This window comes from Alexandromys fortis, unplaced genomic scaffold, assembly GCF_014885135.2.
Source record: "Alexandromys fortis isolate MF-2015 unplaced genomic scaffold, M_Fortis_MF-2015_v1.1 scaffold_197, whole genome shotgun sequence".
NCBI classification, from domain to species: Eukaryota; Metazoa; Chordata; class Mammalia; order Rodentia; family Cricetidae; genus Alexandromys; species Alexandromys fortis.
In genome coordinates this window covers 326,303-340,149 of record NW_026068072.1, presented here as the reverse complement: position 1 = coordinate 340,149, position 13,847 = coordinate 326,303, and the positions used below count along the sequence as shown (strand labels likewise).

At 53.9% G+C, this 13,847-nt stretch overlaps 1 protein-coding gene across 1 annotated transcript in view; it reads right to left on the bottom strand.

Moving 5' to 3' along the window:
• Positions 1-5,137, bottom strand: part of Trpv4 (transient receptor potential cation channel subfamily V member 4) — a 34,169-nt gene extending 29,032 nt beyond the window's left edge. The window contains exon 1 of the mRNA XM_050121174.1: positions 5,057-5,137. The gene's annotated coding sequence lies outside the window, so the exon portion shown is untranslated. The remainder of the gene's footprint in view (positions 1-5,056) is intronic.
• Positions 5,138-13,847: the final 8,710 nt, after the last annotated feature.

Sequence of the window (13,847 nt, the reverse complement as noted above, 5' to 3'; positions counted from 1 at the left end):
TCACCTTCGGAAAGGGTTTTCTCAGGGCCTACTGCACACTCTCATGACCTCTGGAAGGAAGTCAGGAGAGAGAGCACCCAGCTCTCAGCTAGGAGACCAAGCTCCCCCAATTCCTTACAAAGTCCTGAATAGACAGAAAAGCAGTCTGTGGCAATGGGGCTCAGTAGGAAGGGATCCCGAGGCACAAATCCAATCAAGACCCTGCCTGGGCCATCTCCAGAGATTCTACTTGGAATCATGGTGAAGGCTCACTGGAAACCCCACCCACAGTGGGGGCATTAAATGTCTTACACCAATGCTTTACACAAATTCTGATCTACATCATAACTCCTCAAGCTAGGTACCACGCCACTATCCTATTCCCATGTCACACAGAGTCTTGGAGACACCCAGACATATACAGCCGAGCTCACAGTGTGTGAGGTCAGGAGGCTCTTCTTCCAAGGGCCAGCCCCTCCCCCCAGTGATACCCTGGCAGCTGGCATCATGGGTAGTGAAGAACTGACAGCCTTGGAGTCTGCAGCTTGGCTCTGGAGTGAAGTAACTGTGTGACCCCAGCTAGATGGCACCACCTCTGCACCTGCTGTGACATCCCTGGGGTGCCACAGTGATGGAGTCAGAGACATTCGTCATCCTCCTTCGGGATAACTGATCTCCACAGCAGAGCCTCTACCCAAGTGACGACTTATCCAACTTCTGCTTTCTCACCCACAAACAGGTATTTTATTGAGCACCTTCTGTACACAGGGCTGTTTGACTATGAGATCCAGCATCCCCATAGTATGATACTTATCCTGAGTCACTTTGTAGAGAAGGGAACTGAGGTTCAGTTAGACAGGACACTCCCCCATGTCCCCTGGCTCTCAGAGTCAGAGTTTATATTCAAATGGGGTTCCGATGGGCCTCAGGGTGCTGACATGTCTGTCCTTCCCTTCCTCCCGTTCCCAGCTCATAAGCATTCTCGAGACCTACTCGGTGTCAAGGTGACACAGGAAGGAGCCAGGCCAATGGGGTCCCCACCTAGAAGAGTTAGTTCCATGATCATTACTGCTACTTACCTACCAGTCTCCCCAGGGCCATGGGTCCATCACACACACACACACACACACACACACACAGACCTGCCCATAGGCAGTCATCTCCTTGGTCAACCGGGTGGGCCCCAGGCCACTCCACCCTCAGGAAAAACAGTTGCCCAGGGGACTGAGGAGCCCTTTGTACAGGGCAGGCAGGACAGTGGGTGGGGGAGGCAGCCTTACTCACTACCTAAGGAAAACACCAATTCCACTGCCTGGCTGCCCACTCCCCCACTCCACCTCCTGGGGCCACTCCAACCCCCTGACCTCATCTGGAGCAGATCTGAGATTTCCTGTGTGCCCGACCTGGTGGTGTGGGACCCTCCCTTACTATTGCGGGAACATAAGCAGAGAGGTGGGGTGACGTCCCTGGACTCACATAGCTAGGAGTGGCCAGGGCCTGGGACAGAAAGGGGAAGCAACGGTCAGGAATGGGCTTGAGGGTGGGACGGAAATAAGAGTCACAGAGAAAGGCAGGGCCTGGCCTTCCTGCGTGGCCAACTTACAAGAGCAAGTGGCCTAATGTCCAGCTCGCGGGACCCAAGGGCATCCAAGGCGGGGAAGCTGGGCTAGGATGGGGTGGCAGCCAGAGTCACACAAGTCTCGCTCATGCTGGCGAACTCTACAGCAATTCCTGGGTGGCAGCTCTGGGAACAGAGAGGTGACGCCACTTCCAGGAGTCACACAGCCAGCAGAGCTATGTGAACTGACAGCGGGGCTTGGGAACTGGTCAGACTCAAGAGGGGACAGCAAGCTGAGCCAGTCACTGGCTGTTCCAGGACCCAAGGGGACAGAGCTACCAGATGCTTGCTTCCAGCACTGCCAGGAACAAGCTGTCTCTGTAGAGACAACTTTCTCCCTTCCTGAGACTCAGTGTCCTCGGATGTAAGGTGTGTCTCTAGGGGGAATGAGACTGTAAGAAGTGGCCAGGTGACAGATGGTGACTGAGCTGGAGTATGTGCACAGAGACTCAACAAGGCATGTGCTCTGATGTCCTACATGGGAGTGCTTGCTCCGATGTGCAGATGGGGAAACTGAGGCTGGAGGAGCTGGAGCTCAAACCTGGCTTCTAAACATTAAGCCAGGAGAGCAAGAAAGTTGAGGGTTCCTGGCCCTCAGCCACTGCCTAGCACTGCTGTGTGGCTGGAAGGCTCCATCAGTCATACAACATAAGTCTAGCTTGGCCTGCTGCCTGGCATCGAGGGCTCCCAGGATGCCAGGAAACATGCCCTAGACAGGCTGGAAGACACTGGGTGAGGAAGGCAACCAGGGTTTCAGGGCCTGCCTGTGGGGCTTTGGCTGGCCTGGCAGAGTGAACCTGAGAGCGAGCCCCTTTCACAGGTAAGAAAACAGAGGCTTGGAAACACCTGGCGACTTTCTCAAACCCCCAGCAGAAAGCAGCAGGGTTAGGGGTTGAGAAGCAATCCAGCCTGCGCTATGGTTGTAGGACCATATGGTTGTAGGACCTCTTCCTCGAGTCTCAGGTCATCCCCGGAAAAGGTCCCAACAAACGGGGATTGGCCGTCACAGGGATTAGGGACAATTGAGACTTAGGTCCCTTGTGAGCTGAGTGACTCTAAGGGAAATGACTTCACCCTGCAGACCAAGGCAGACTGACCCTGTACCCAGAGTTCACAGCAGCAGCTACAGGGACCAGGACCACGAGTATCTGCTGGGAGCAGAATTAATCTTTAACAGGTGCTCTGAACCAACGATGTGGAACATTCTAGAGAACCTGTGGTGTGAAACAAATGTTCTCTCGGACTCTAGATCTTGTCAGAGACAGGAACCATCTCCCAAGTCCTCCTGGAGACAGACTAGATTGTCTTCCCAAAGTCAAACAAGGAGAGACCGAGGCAGAGAGCAGGGCCAGGGCTCATGAGAGGTAAGGACGCCCAGTCTCGTGGGCCCCACTCTGGAATGCAAAACACTAAGGTCCTCTTGACAGCATCTGCTCGGGGCCAGGGTTCAGCTCAGCGAGGTCCTGGGTTTCTGAAGACTACCAGAGTTCCCCAGCCTGCATACCCACAGACTTCCCAAGCCAGCCCTGCAATCATTTCCACTCTGCAGCTAAAGGGGTTTTTCTATACCAAATGAACACAGCAGCACCCTCACCCCAACTTTCAGGGTTTCTAGGTCGCCTTGGCCTGGCTCACACACCCTGGCCAAACGGAAGTCTCTCTGATCCACACACCCGACACCCGCCGTGGGTAGCACACGAGGCATGTCTTAGCTAGCACCGGTCCCTCCAAACGCCCTCCCCTCTGGTTCTGCATTTATTCTTTTAGGTGTGGCCCAGTCGCCACCTTGATCAAAGGCATCCTCATGCAGTCTGGGTCTGCTCTCCTCTCTCCAGCCTTTCCTTCTGCATTTAACAACACCCACCACCAGTGTGCATCCTCTGAGCCCTCCCAGGTGCACCAGGGTGCCCACCTGGAAGCCACCACTACATGAGGAAGGAGGGTGTGGCAGGCGAGCCGTGTTCACACCCCTGCCGTGTTCACACCCCTCCGGCTACAGCTAGGCCAAGCTGAGGTACCCGAGTGCCAGCATCCATGGGTACTGAGCTTTTAGAGTGCCCTGGGGACAGGGCGTTGGTGGGGCCCAGAAGAGAGGACAATCCCTTCTTTCCTGGCCATTTTCTGTATTTCTACAGAAACCTAGATACCTTTTCAGGGCTCACAGGACCCCTGTGTCTGGTGAACCCATGTAAAGAGACCATCCCTTGTGGCTTCAAAGTGAGCCTTTAGAGCAAAGCAAGCTGGGTGTTTGCCAGTTGTGGAGAGCACTCTCTCCCAGAGATGTCCAAAAAATTTTTAAAAAGGCAAGAAGGAGGGGTCTGCCATCTTCAGGTCCCCACATTCTCCACAGCAGAGCAGGAGGCAGGAAAATGGCTTCATCCTGAGCCTCTGCTAAGGCAACAGAGAGGGAATGGCCAACATCAAACCACTGTGGCCGAGCGGCAAACTCCTCCAGGGCTCTGTCCCCACAACAGCGCTGGAGTGCACTCCCAGTGACTGTATTAATAAGGAAGAACCAAGGCTCAGGCAGCTAGGGGACTAGGCCAAGGTCACACCGCAGAAGAGGGTAGAGCATGCCCAGAGCCCACCCAGGATGGGCTCCTAAACTGGCGATGACAGGGCCTGGGCCTTGCAGGCATCTCACCTGTGGCAGCTGTACCCACATGGAGAGCTATCCCCACATGGCCAACAGCCAAGGCAGCTGGACTCAGCTCTGCCAGGGTTTCTTACCTCCCCAAACAAAGCTCGCACGTGACATGTGCTTAGAAGTTCAAGATTCATGCCACCCCCTACCCCAGCCGCCAGCAGAAGAGTCAGACTTCCCCCCACCCCCACTTCACAGCCCCAGCTCCGTTGTGCAGAGCCTGCTGGGGGCATGTTTGGATCCACTTGGCTCCATCCTTACCCCAAGCCTGGGGTTTTTCTTCTGCACAAGAGGGTGGCTGGACTGGGCCTTCTTCTGCACAAGAGGGTGGCTGGACTGGGCCCCTCTGGACGGGAAGACAGCCTCAAGGGGGTCTGAGGTTGAATTTTCAGCCAAGTTGGGAGTGTGGAGGTCTCTCTCTGTCCTTGAAGACGACCACGAGTTTCCAGGGTGACGCTAAGGTAAAAGATTTGTAGCCTCTCCGGCTGAGCCATCTTTCTGAAATTCTGAGAAGCGGGCCGAGAAGCTGCCAGCTCACAGCTCTCTCCGCCCGCGCCCATCCCTGCCACGAGCCCTAGGTGGGGCTGGTCCCAGGCAGGTGACGGCCCTGCCTGGCCTCGGTTTGGGGACTTGGGTCTAGGTGACCTAGATCTGCACCCCTCAGGCCCATGTCGGCGCCCAATAATCCACAGGTGACACTCACAGTGGCAGCGCCTCCCGCTTCCCTCGCGCAGCGGGGAGAGCGAGTCTTAGACCCCGTCGGCTCGGGGGCGTCGGGACCTCGCGGACCCCTTCCCCGGAGCGGTCCCACTCACCTCGGGACGAGGGCGCAGCGCTGCCGCTTCCTGATCCCGCCGCGTTCTCCTCCGGCAGCGCTTCGGCCGCGCCGCCCCGCGGGGTCCCGCCCACCCGCGCCCGCCCACCCCAGGGTCCTCCCCGGTCTGTGCGCAGGCACCTGGCTCGGTGCCTGGCTCTTCCATTCATCACTGGTCCCAGCGCCCAGGCCATCGCCTGCCGGGCAGCTCACGTCCATCACGGCTGGTAGAAAAGCCCGGGAGGCACCCGCACTGTCGAGGACTCCCTGCCACCCTCACACACTCTACCACCAAGCCACGATCCTTCCTGTCTGTGCCTCAGTGTCCCCGCTCTGAAAGCTCTGGTGGCACCAGGTCGTCACAGAGCCCCAAACAGCAGTCACTCTCATCATGGTTACTTTTCTTCAGCTGAGGGGACTGCCATGGCGAGCATAGGAAGGTCCGTGCTCAGGCTGGGCACAGCACAGCACTGGGGGGGGGGGGGACTGGCAAGAGGGGGCGGGGTGAGAGAAGGACGGGAGGAGCCTAAAGAGAAGCAACATGGCAAAAAACTTCAGAAATAAATCTTAATAATTAACTCACCAATTACCTGGGCCTGAGGTGAGCAGCGCTGGGCCCACTTACAGGAGGGAACCAGGCCCAGAGAGAAGGTGGGCCTCCACAGGCTGCTGCCTCAGGGTGGGGAAAGAATATCGCTCTCTGGGTGGCCTTGGTCTCCAGCGGAGTGAACTGGCAGTTGTCTGGCAGTGGGGAGGGGTGTGCATGCTACCCCTTACCTCCCCGACAGGAAGTCTGCTGAAGTTGGGGCTGAACCAGAGGAGGGACCCAAGCACAGTAGCTGGGCTCACCAAACCCATCTCACAGACTCAGAGACTTGAGGCTTCCATTCAAGAGATACCTGGCTTGGGCTAAGAGGCTGGTGATTGACAGTTATGTGGACACCTGGTTAAAAATTCTTGCTCTGTGAGGGATTAGACAAGAGCCCCCACATGGAGCTCCAGGTCCTTTGAAAATGGCTGTTTCAGGAGGTAGGGGATCCTGTGTCCAGTCCACAGGACAGACATACGGCACTTAGTGGATGCTTTTAAAAGCTCAGGCTGAGAGGCCTGGGAGATGGCTCAGTTGGTAAAGTGTTTGCCTAAGAGTGAGGCCTGCATTCAATCCCCAGGGTGCACACTTTTAAAAAGCCCTGGCCTGGTTCCACACACTCATGGTCTCAGCACTGGGAGGAAGAGTCAGGCTGATCCCTGCGGCTTGCTAGCCTAGCCTACCTGTGAGCTTCAGGCCAGTGAGAGATCCTAGAAACTGTGGATGACCCTGAGGAACACCTGAGGCACACCTCTGGCCCCCACACCACACACAAAGAGCTGGTTGATCAAGGACTGCAATGCTAGCACTGGGAAGGCTGAAGTGGGAGGATTAAGAGTCTGCAGAGGCCAGCCTGGGCTGCAGAGGGTAACCTGGGCTGCCTAGCAAGAGCCTGATGGATGGAGCCTGGGATACTAGAGCCTGGGTCTTGTTTACTGGGTGGGGTTTTAGCTTCAGAAGCAGAGAATACAGAAGGTGGGCGGGGTGATGGCGGACGGAGTGATGGTGGACAGGGTGATGGTGGACAGGGTGATGGCTGCCCATTCTGAGTACTACTGCTCTGTGCTCTTCAAGTCAAGACAGGCTGGGGCAGAGGGATTGCCTAGTGCGTGTGAGTCTTTGTGTTTCTTCCTCAGCAAGACACACACACACACACACACACACACACACACACACACGCACACTCTCTACCTCCCCCTCCCTCACCGCCCTCACTTTCACACACACACACACACACACACACACACACACACACACACACACGGTGATCTTGGTAAACACCTGGTGTACTTCAGCAGGGAAAGTGAAAACTCAGGAAGCAGGGTTAGTTGAAAGCATAAAGATCTGCCCAGGGAAAGGGACAAACAGAGAGGGCGGAGTGGCGGGTACCCAGCAAATACAAGTTGGGGCCACTGAATACTGTGGGTCCCCTTGTGGGCTCGTGACCTTCCTACTGCTACCAGAAAGCGAAGAGGCTCTTGACCTTTTGCTGGGAGGGAAGAAACATAAGAGATCTTGAGTGACAGGGAGTCCCATAGAGCCACAGTGGGTGGGGGGAGTGTCAGTCCTGAATCCCACACAGTTCCAGGATGGCTTACTTGTGGGCATGACCACTCCCCCTACAGGGCCTCCTGGAGAGCACAGAGCCTGTGTCCTGTGCTTATGGGGTGCCTCTTATCTGCCAGGCCCAGGGCCATGTGCTACAGAGATCCAGAAGCTGTGGGACTAGGACCAGGATATAGAACAGGACAACGGCCACCTGAGACACTGTCACAGAAAAGCCCTGCCTCATCAGCAGCCTGAGACATCCAGGAGGGAAAGATTCTTTCAGCACTGAGTGGAAAAGCACCCGAGAGGCCACTTATGGGAGACGCCATCGCTGGGATAATTTGAGCCCAAGCAGCTAACCCTTCAGCAGAGCAGAGCCGGCAGGACCACAGTCTACACAGAAGCCTGAGTGTAAGGCTCCTGTGGAAAACAGACAGCTAGTTCCTCAAATGTTAGGAACACAGTGACACATGACACAGCAATTCCTCACCCAAGGGACACAGCTGAGGGAACCGAAAGCTTGAGTCTGACAAAAACAGGAGAGTGTTCAGAGCAGTGTTATTCAAATAGCTTCAAAGGAACCCAAATGCCGAACCGATAAATCAGGCGGGTGTATCTCACTGTCTTCACCAATCCCTGCTTCAATACAGATGGACCTCAAAAGAGGAAGATGTCCGTGCAGGATGTGGTGTAACAGTTTTGATAGAAACATTCCACTCTACAGAGAAGCTCCTAAGCAGGGAGGTAAACAACTCAAACAGCTTCAGGAAGTCCCTGAAACTGACCAGATTCATTAGGCCCCTCCCCACCAGAGTAAGTAGAGCCAAGCTGCCCTGAAGACTCAGGTAGGCTGAACTGCAAAGTTGGCCAGGAAGAAGCAGAAACCAGCAAGCTGTGCATGTGATCCAGTGTGTCCCATGTGTGAGCTGTCACCGTGCCGGGTTGGGCTTTGGTGATGCCTCTGTCTTTGAGTCATTTCTGCTCTTTTAAGTAATCTCGATAAAACTCATTGTTCACCAAGTTGGGCTTTGGTGGTATCTATACTTTGGTCTGCTGTGGGCTCCCTCTCTGGGGTGAACTCATAAACGAATGTAGAGATTTTTGGGGTTTTGTTTTTTGGCTTTTCAAGCTAGGGTTTCTTTGTAGCTTTGGAGCCTGTCCTGGAACTTACTCTGTAGACCAGGCTGGCCTCGAACTCACAGAGATCCATCTGCCTCTGTGTCCCGAGTGCTGGGATTAAAGGTTTGCGTCACCACCACCCAGTGAATGTAATCTTTTGAAGTGAAGAAACCAGACCTGAATTCAAGGTCGTATGCTGTGCAGTCAAATGTTTAGGAAATGACAAGACTCCATAGAGACGATAGTTGTGGTTGCAGAACTGGAGGAAGGGGAAGAAATGGGACCGAGGGTGACAGCTGGGGAGTTGGGGGCTTGTTTTTTTTTTTTTTTTACGGTGATGAAGACGCTGTGGAGTTGACTGTGATGATGGTCCCTTGTATCTACGAATATCCTGAAGATGGCTGCATCCCCTGACTCACATGGAATGTGGTTCCTAGGCTATCAGGAGAGATTAAAAGAAAGTCTGGTCCCTGGTGTGGCTCTGCCATGCTTCTAAGCTGTGTGTCCCTGGGCAGAGGTGGCCATGCCTCCCCAAGCCTGGCTTCCCTCTCTGTATAATGGACAGTAACCTTGTGGATCAGGATTGAATACAGCAGTGTTCATGACGTGTGGGCAGCGCCTGGGAGATCTGTAGCTGCTCAGTGGACAGTCGTGCTCAGGGTGGGCTATGGCCTGAGAAAGTTGCCATCTGGCAAATTTGCTTTTCTAGAAATATCTCAGAGTGTGTCCACGCAGACTAAGTTGGCTATGGTGTCGCTGGGTATGGTGCCATTGTCTGTCATGGCACTTGTGCCGTGCCCTTGGCCAACATGGCTCTCAGGATGACAGCGCTGTCTCAGCCTGACCAGTTTCACATACTCTCCAGGTTTTCCAAGGCCTTACGTAGTTAACATCATGCTACGCAGTGACCTTTTGAACTGGCTTTAGCGACCCCACTTTACAGAAAACTATGACAGCAGACATTGTTAACGGGACTCTCTTCCTCTCCCCTGGGCTCCACCATGGGCCTCCACCCCCATCTCTCTTCCCTGGAACCCCTCAGTCCTGCCCTACACTGGACCCAAGGGCTAGTGACGAGGTCCCTGGGGGCCTAGAGTAGTTCCCTGAATTACAAAGCCAGAACTGAAGCAGAACAGAAAACGAAAATCAGGCTGGAGAGATGGCTCAGCAGGCAAGAACACTGGCTGCTCTTAGAGAAGACCCAGGTTCAGTTCCCAGTACCAATATGGCAGCTCACATCTGCCTGTAACTCCGGTTCCAGTGGCCCTGGAGCCCTCTGCTGGCCTCTGCAGACACCTGCATGCATTGTGCATAGAGATTCATAAAGACAGGCACATAGGAAGAAGGAAAGGGAGAAAGGGAGGAGGGAGGGAGGGAGGGAAGGAAGAAAGAAGGAAGGAAAAGTAAATTAGGGGTCATGAGAAGGGGAGAAGGCTGACTCGGTGCGTAGCCTGCTTTCCCCGGTGACCGGAATCAACTTCGGCACAACCTATAAAACCAAAGCTGCTGGCAGAGATCATGGGTTTTCCTCGAGACACCTCAAACAAGGATGCTAAATGCAGCAACTGGGGGTTTCTCACTTAGGTTCAGAATGTCTGTGACCTTGAGTTTGACCATAATTGTGCTCCCAGTACTCCCGAATCTAAAGGAACAGTGTAGCCTCATCACTGCTGCAAAACACACCTTACAATTTCGTTTACAAAAGGATTTTTTTTTTTTTTTACGTTTTCTAACACAGGCTGGCCTCAAATCCACTACAAAGCTGAGGATGACCTTGAACTTCTGACCCTCCTGAGTGCTAGGATCACAGGTGTGACACCGAGGCTGCTGTAAGTGGCGCTGGGACTGGAACACAGCTCTGCAAGTGAGAGAATCCTTTAGGGGATCAGCTCCTACACTTTTGCTTCATTTTTAAACTGAAAATGTAAGTTTGGCTTAATCTCTAAATGCTGTTAAAAATATTTCCTTTCAGCAGTATAAATAGCATATATATTTACACATGTACACACACACACACACACATACACTAGCACTGGGAAATGTGCACTTATGTAGGACTTGGTGTGCACCTGGTACCGTGTTGACCTTTGTCCTCTGGAACTCCTCATGGATACAGGAGAGGGAGCCTATACCCAGGGGGACAAAGACATCTTTCCAGAGCCACACAGCCTAGGCCAGGCTCAGATGAGCTCCCCCTGAAGTCACAGACCCATCTCTTCCCAGAAGCCATGGAGACACACAGTACAAGGAGGCCGAGGACGATGAGGTGGTTTGTGTACCTTGGTCCTGAAAAGAGCTGGCGTTCTTCCCAGAGCCTGAGACTCCACCCTGCCAAAGACCTAGCTTCAATCAGACTCTCCTGGAATTCTCCCTAGGGCAGAAACCTGAGGCCAGGTAGGGTGGAAGCCCGTCTCCTCAGATGACCGTAACCATGGGCACGGCCAGTCAAAGAGCTTAGCCGTTGGGTGTGATGCCAATCCTCTGGGCAGTTGGCCTGGTAGCCTGCGGGTGTGGCCTAGCCACCGCTGGCCAGGGGCACTTCACAGGTCACACAGGGAAGGAGAGGACATTAGGGCTTCTTAACAGGGGTCCCTGGGTGGCTGCTGGTGTAGATGAAGGTCTGTGAGATGTGATGTGTCTGTCTGAAGCCAGGACTATGACAGTTTTTTATTTTGGAGACAAAGTTGCAAGTATTAGGGGATTTCTTTGAATTTGCTGTGTAGCTGAGGGTGACCTTGAACTTCTGACCCTCCTGTTACTACCTCCAGAGTCTAGGGTAATAGGCCTGTACCAGCCACCACGTCCAGTCTGTGCTATGCTGAGGCTTTGCCCGCCTTTGCTGAGTGCTCTACCAGCTGAGCTATAGTCCCGATCCCAGGACCGTGACTTGGAAGACACCCCCCACCTCGCCACCAGGTCTGGCCACAAAGGCAGTGAGGCAGGTGCCTGTGTCTGAGCCAGGAGGAAAGAGCCAGCCTTTTATTAGGACAGGGAAGGGCACAGCTGTTTTCCGGAGTCCATAACGGGCCTCCTTGAGCACCCGGCCACAGCTCCTTACAGTGTGAACTTGTCACTGTCCTCTCAGGAGTGGTAAGACAGCTCCCTGTTCTTAGGACGGAAACCAAACTCTTCTGGCTAAATGCAGCATCTTTCCTAGACTGCCTCTGGCTACAGGGGTCGCCTTTGCCCCTAAGACTTTCCAACTCCCTTCTGGGCACAGCTCAGCGGGAGAACTTGCCTGACCAGGAAAGACACGATGCTCCTCTTCTTTCAACCCCCTGGCCTTTGCACTGGCCATTACCTGTCCCCCTCCACAGCCTAATGAGATTTCAGCTCTAAAGTCACCTCTTCAGAGAGCTCACCCAGCCCCCAGCTTAAGTCTTGACCCTGTCAGCCATCCCCCTTCATGACTCCTCCCCTGCGCTGTGCCTGGGGGTAGGCGCCTGTGTGTCTTCGCCTGTGTGTCTTGTTGCTGGATTCTCCGAGCCTATGTCAGGGTCTTGCACACAGTAGGTGCTCAGTAACAAGGAGCCGAAGGACTCAGCCTTCCAGGCAAGCATCTCAGGCCAAGGTCTCCAAGCAGCCATTCGACAGCCTTCTCTGGAGCTCAAGGCTGCACTGAGCCCCTGCATGCGTGGTCCCATCCCAGGCTGCAGAGGACAGATATCACTGCTTAGCTAGGAAACATCAGAGGCTGGTTTTAGGGTTTAGGGGTCCATTGCAGATTAACAGAACTGGGGAGCCAGAATTTTGAAACATCTTAACCGTTCCGTCCCCCCCCCCCCCATTTAAAGATGATAAAACAGAGGCCCAGAGTCACACAGCACACCCGGGGAGAGGGAGGAAGAGCGGCCAGATTACAGGATATGTCCTAAGCCGTTAGTTTGAGACAGGATCTCACTATACAGCCCTGTCTAGCCTGGAACTCTCTACGTAGACCAGGTTGGCCTCAAACTCAGAGATCTGTCTGCCTCTGCCTCCTAAGTGCCAGGATTACAGATATACATCACCACACCTGGCTCCTGGGCTGTTCTTTATTGTGTTGACATGGATTCTCCCTTCAGGAGCTCTGGTCATGTGGCAGAATCACAATAAATAAAAAATTGTTAGGAAAGGTGATTGTTGGCCATCTCCTGTGCATCAGGCATTTTGTTAAAGAGAAGTTATTTTACCGTATGAGTGTTCTGCCTGTGTGTATGTGTGTGCACCATGTGCATTGCAGGGCCCACAGAGATCAGAAGAGGGCAATTGTCCCATGGAACTGGACTTAGTGGAACCTGGGTCTTCTGGAAGAGCAGCCACCTCTCCAGCCCTATTTGTTTGTTTGTTTTTGCAGTGGGAATTTTCACACAGTACTTTACATAATCCTGAAAAGCAGAGATACTCCTGTCTCGTACAGGCGGGGAAACGGTCTCAGAGAGACTGACCGAAAGAGCTGCGGTACTGGATCCCAGAACTGTCAGGTGCTGATAGTGCAGCAGTGTCAACAGAAAAGGAGACCGGACTTTCTTAGGACTCCTGGAGCCAGAAAGCGGAAGCTTTCTGAGCTCCCACTGTGGGCGTGGCCACCTGCGGGGCAGGGAGGAGGGGCTGGAAGGCCCCGCCCCTGGCTCCCCGGCAGCAGCGCATGCCGACAGCGCCACCTACCTGGATCCGCGGGAACTACGGGCATGGGTCCACTGGCCGAGTCGGAATCGCGGGGGTGGGGGTGGGGATGGTGTCGCACGAACTCTATACTAGGTCACATCTCACGCGTCCTCCACTTGGGGGTGCAGTTTTAACACTCGCTAAGCAGCTAAGCGCTGCAGTCGCGTTGTAGATACTGCGGTGAGATTTTATATTTAAATATAACAAAACCTGGACGTTCAGATAAGGAAACTGAGGCCTGAGGAGCGGAGGGAGCTTTGATCTGTCGTCGGTAACTTGCACACGTTAGAATGAGTTTGAGACTAGTCGTGTCAAATGAATGACTCAACGAGAAAATAGATCAAGGGCAAGCTTGGGGCTGTTGGAATTTCTTAGCAGTAAGGGGTTACTTGGTGAATACCCTAAGGGATTATTTAGGGGTTGCGGGACCATGGACTCACTGTCGGGGCCTACAGTCAGGTGGGAGTCCCTTGAGCGGTTGTTTTCTCCTTTGATAAGTGGCGCTCCTGACAGTCCCAGGTGGCTGTGAACTGTGGGTGAAGCACCTTTGCTGGGCCCGGTACAGTCTGTGCTCAATGTGTATACTTTCTCTCCCTGCTCCAGGCAGAACCCAGTGCCCCAATGACAAGGATGAGGCCTGGGCAAGTCTCTCTCCCTTCTAAAAAGAAAGTGCTCCTGGACCTCACTACAGTACGTCCGAGCTAGAAAGAAGACAGAATTCTTTTTTTTTTTTTATTATTTATATAGTGTTCTGTCTGCATGTTTGCCTACACACCAGAAGAAGGCATCAGATCTTACTATAGATGGTTGTGAGCCACCACGTGGTTGCTGGGAATTGAACTCAGGGCCTCTGGAAGAACAGACAATGCTCTTAACCTCTGAGCCATCT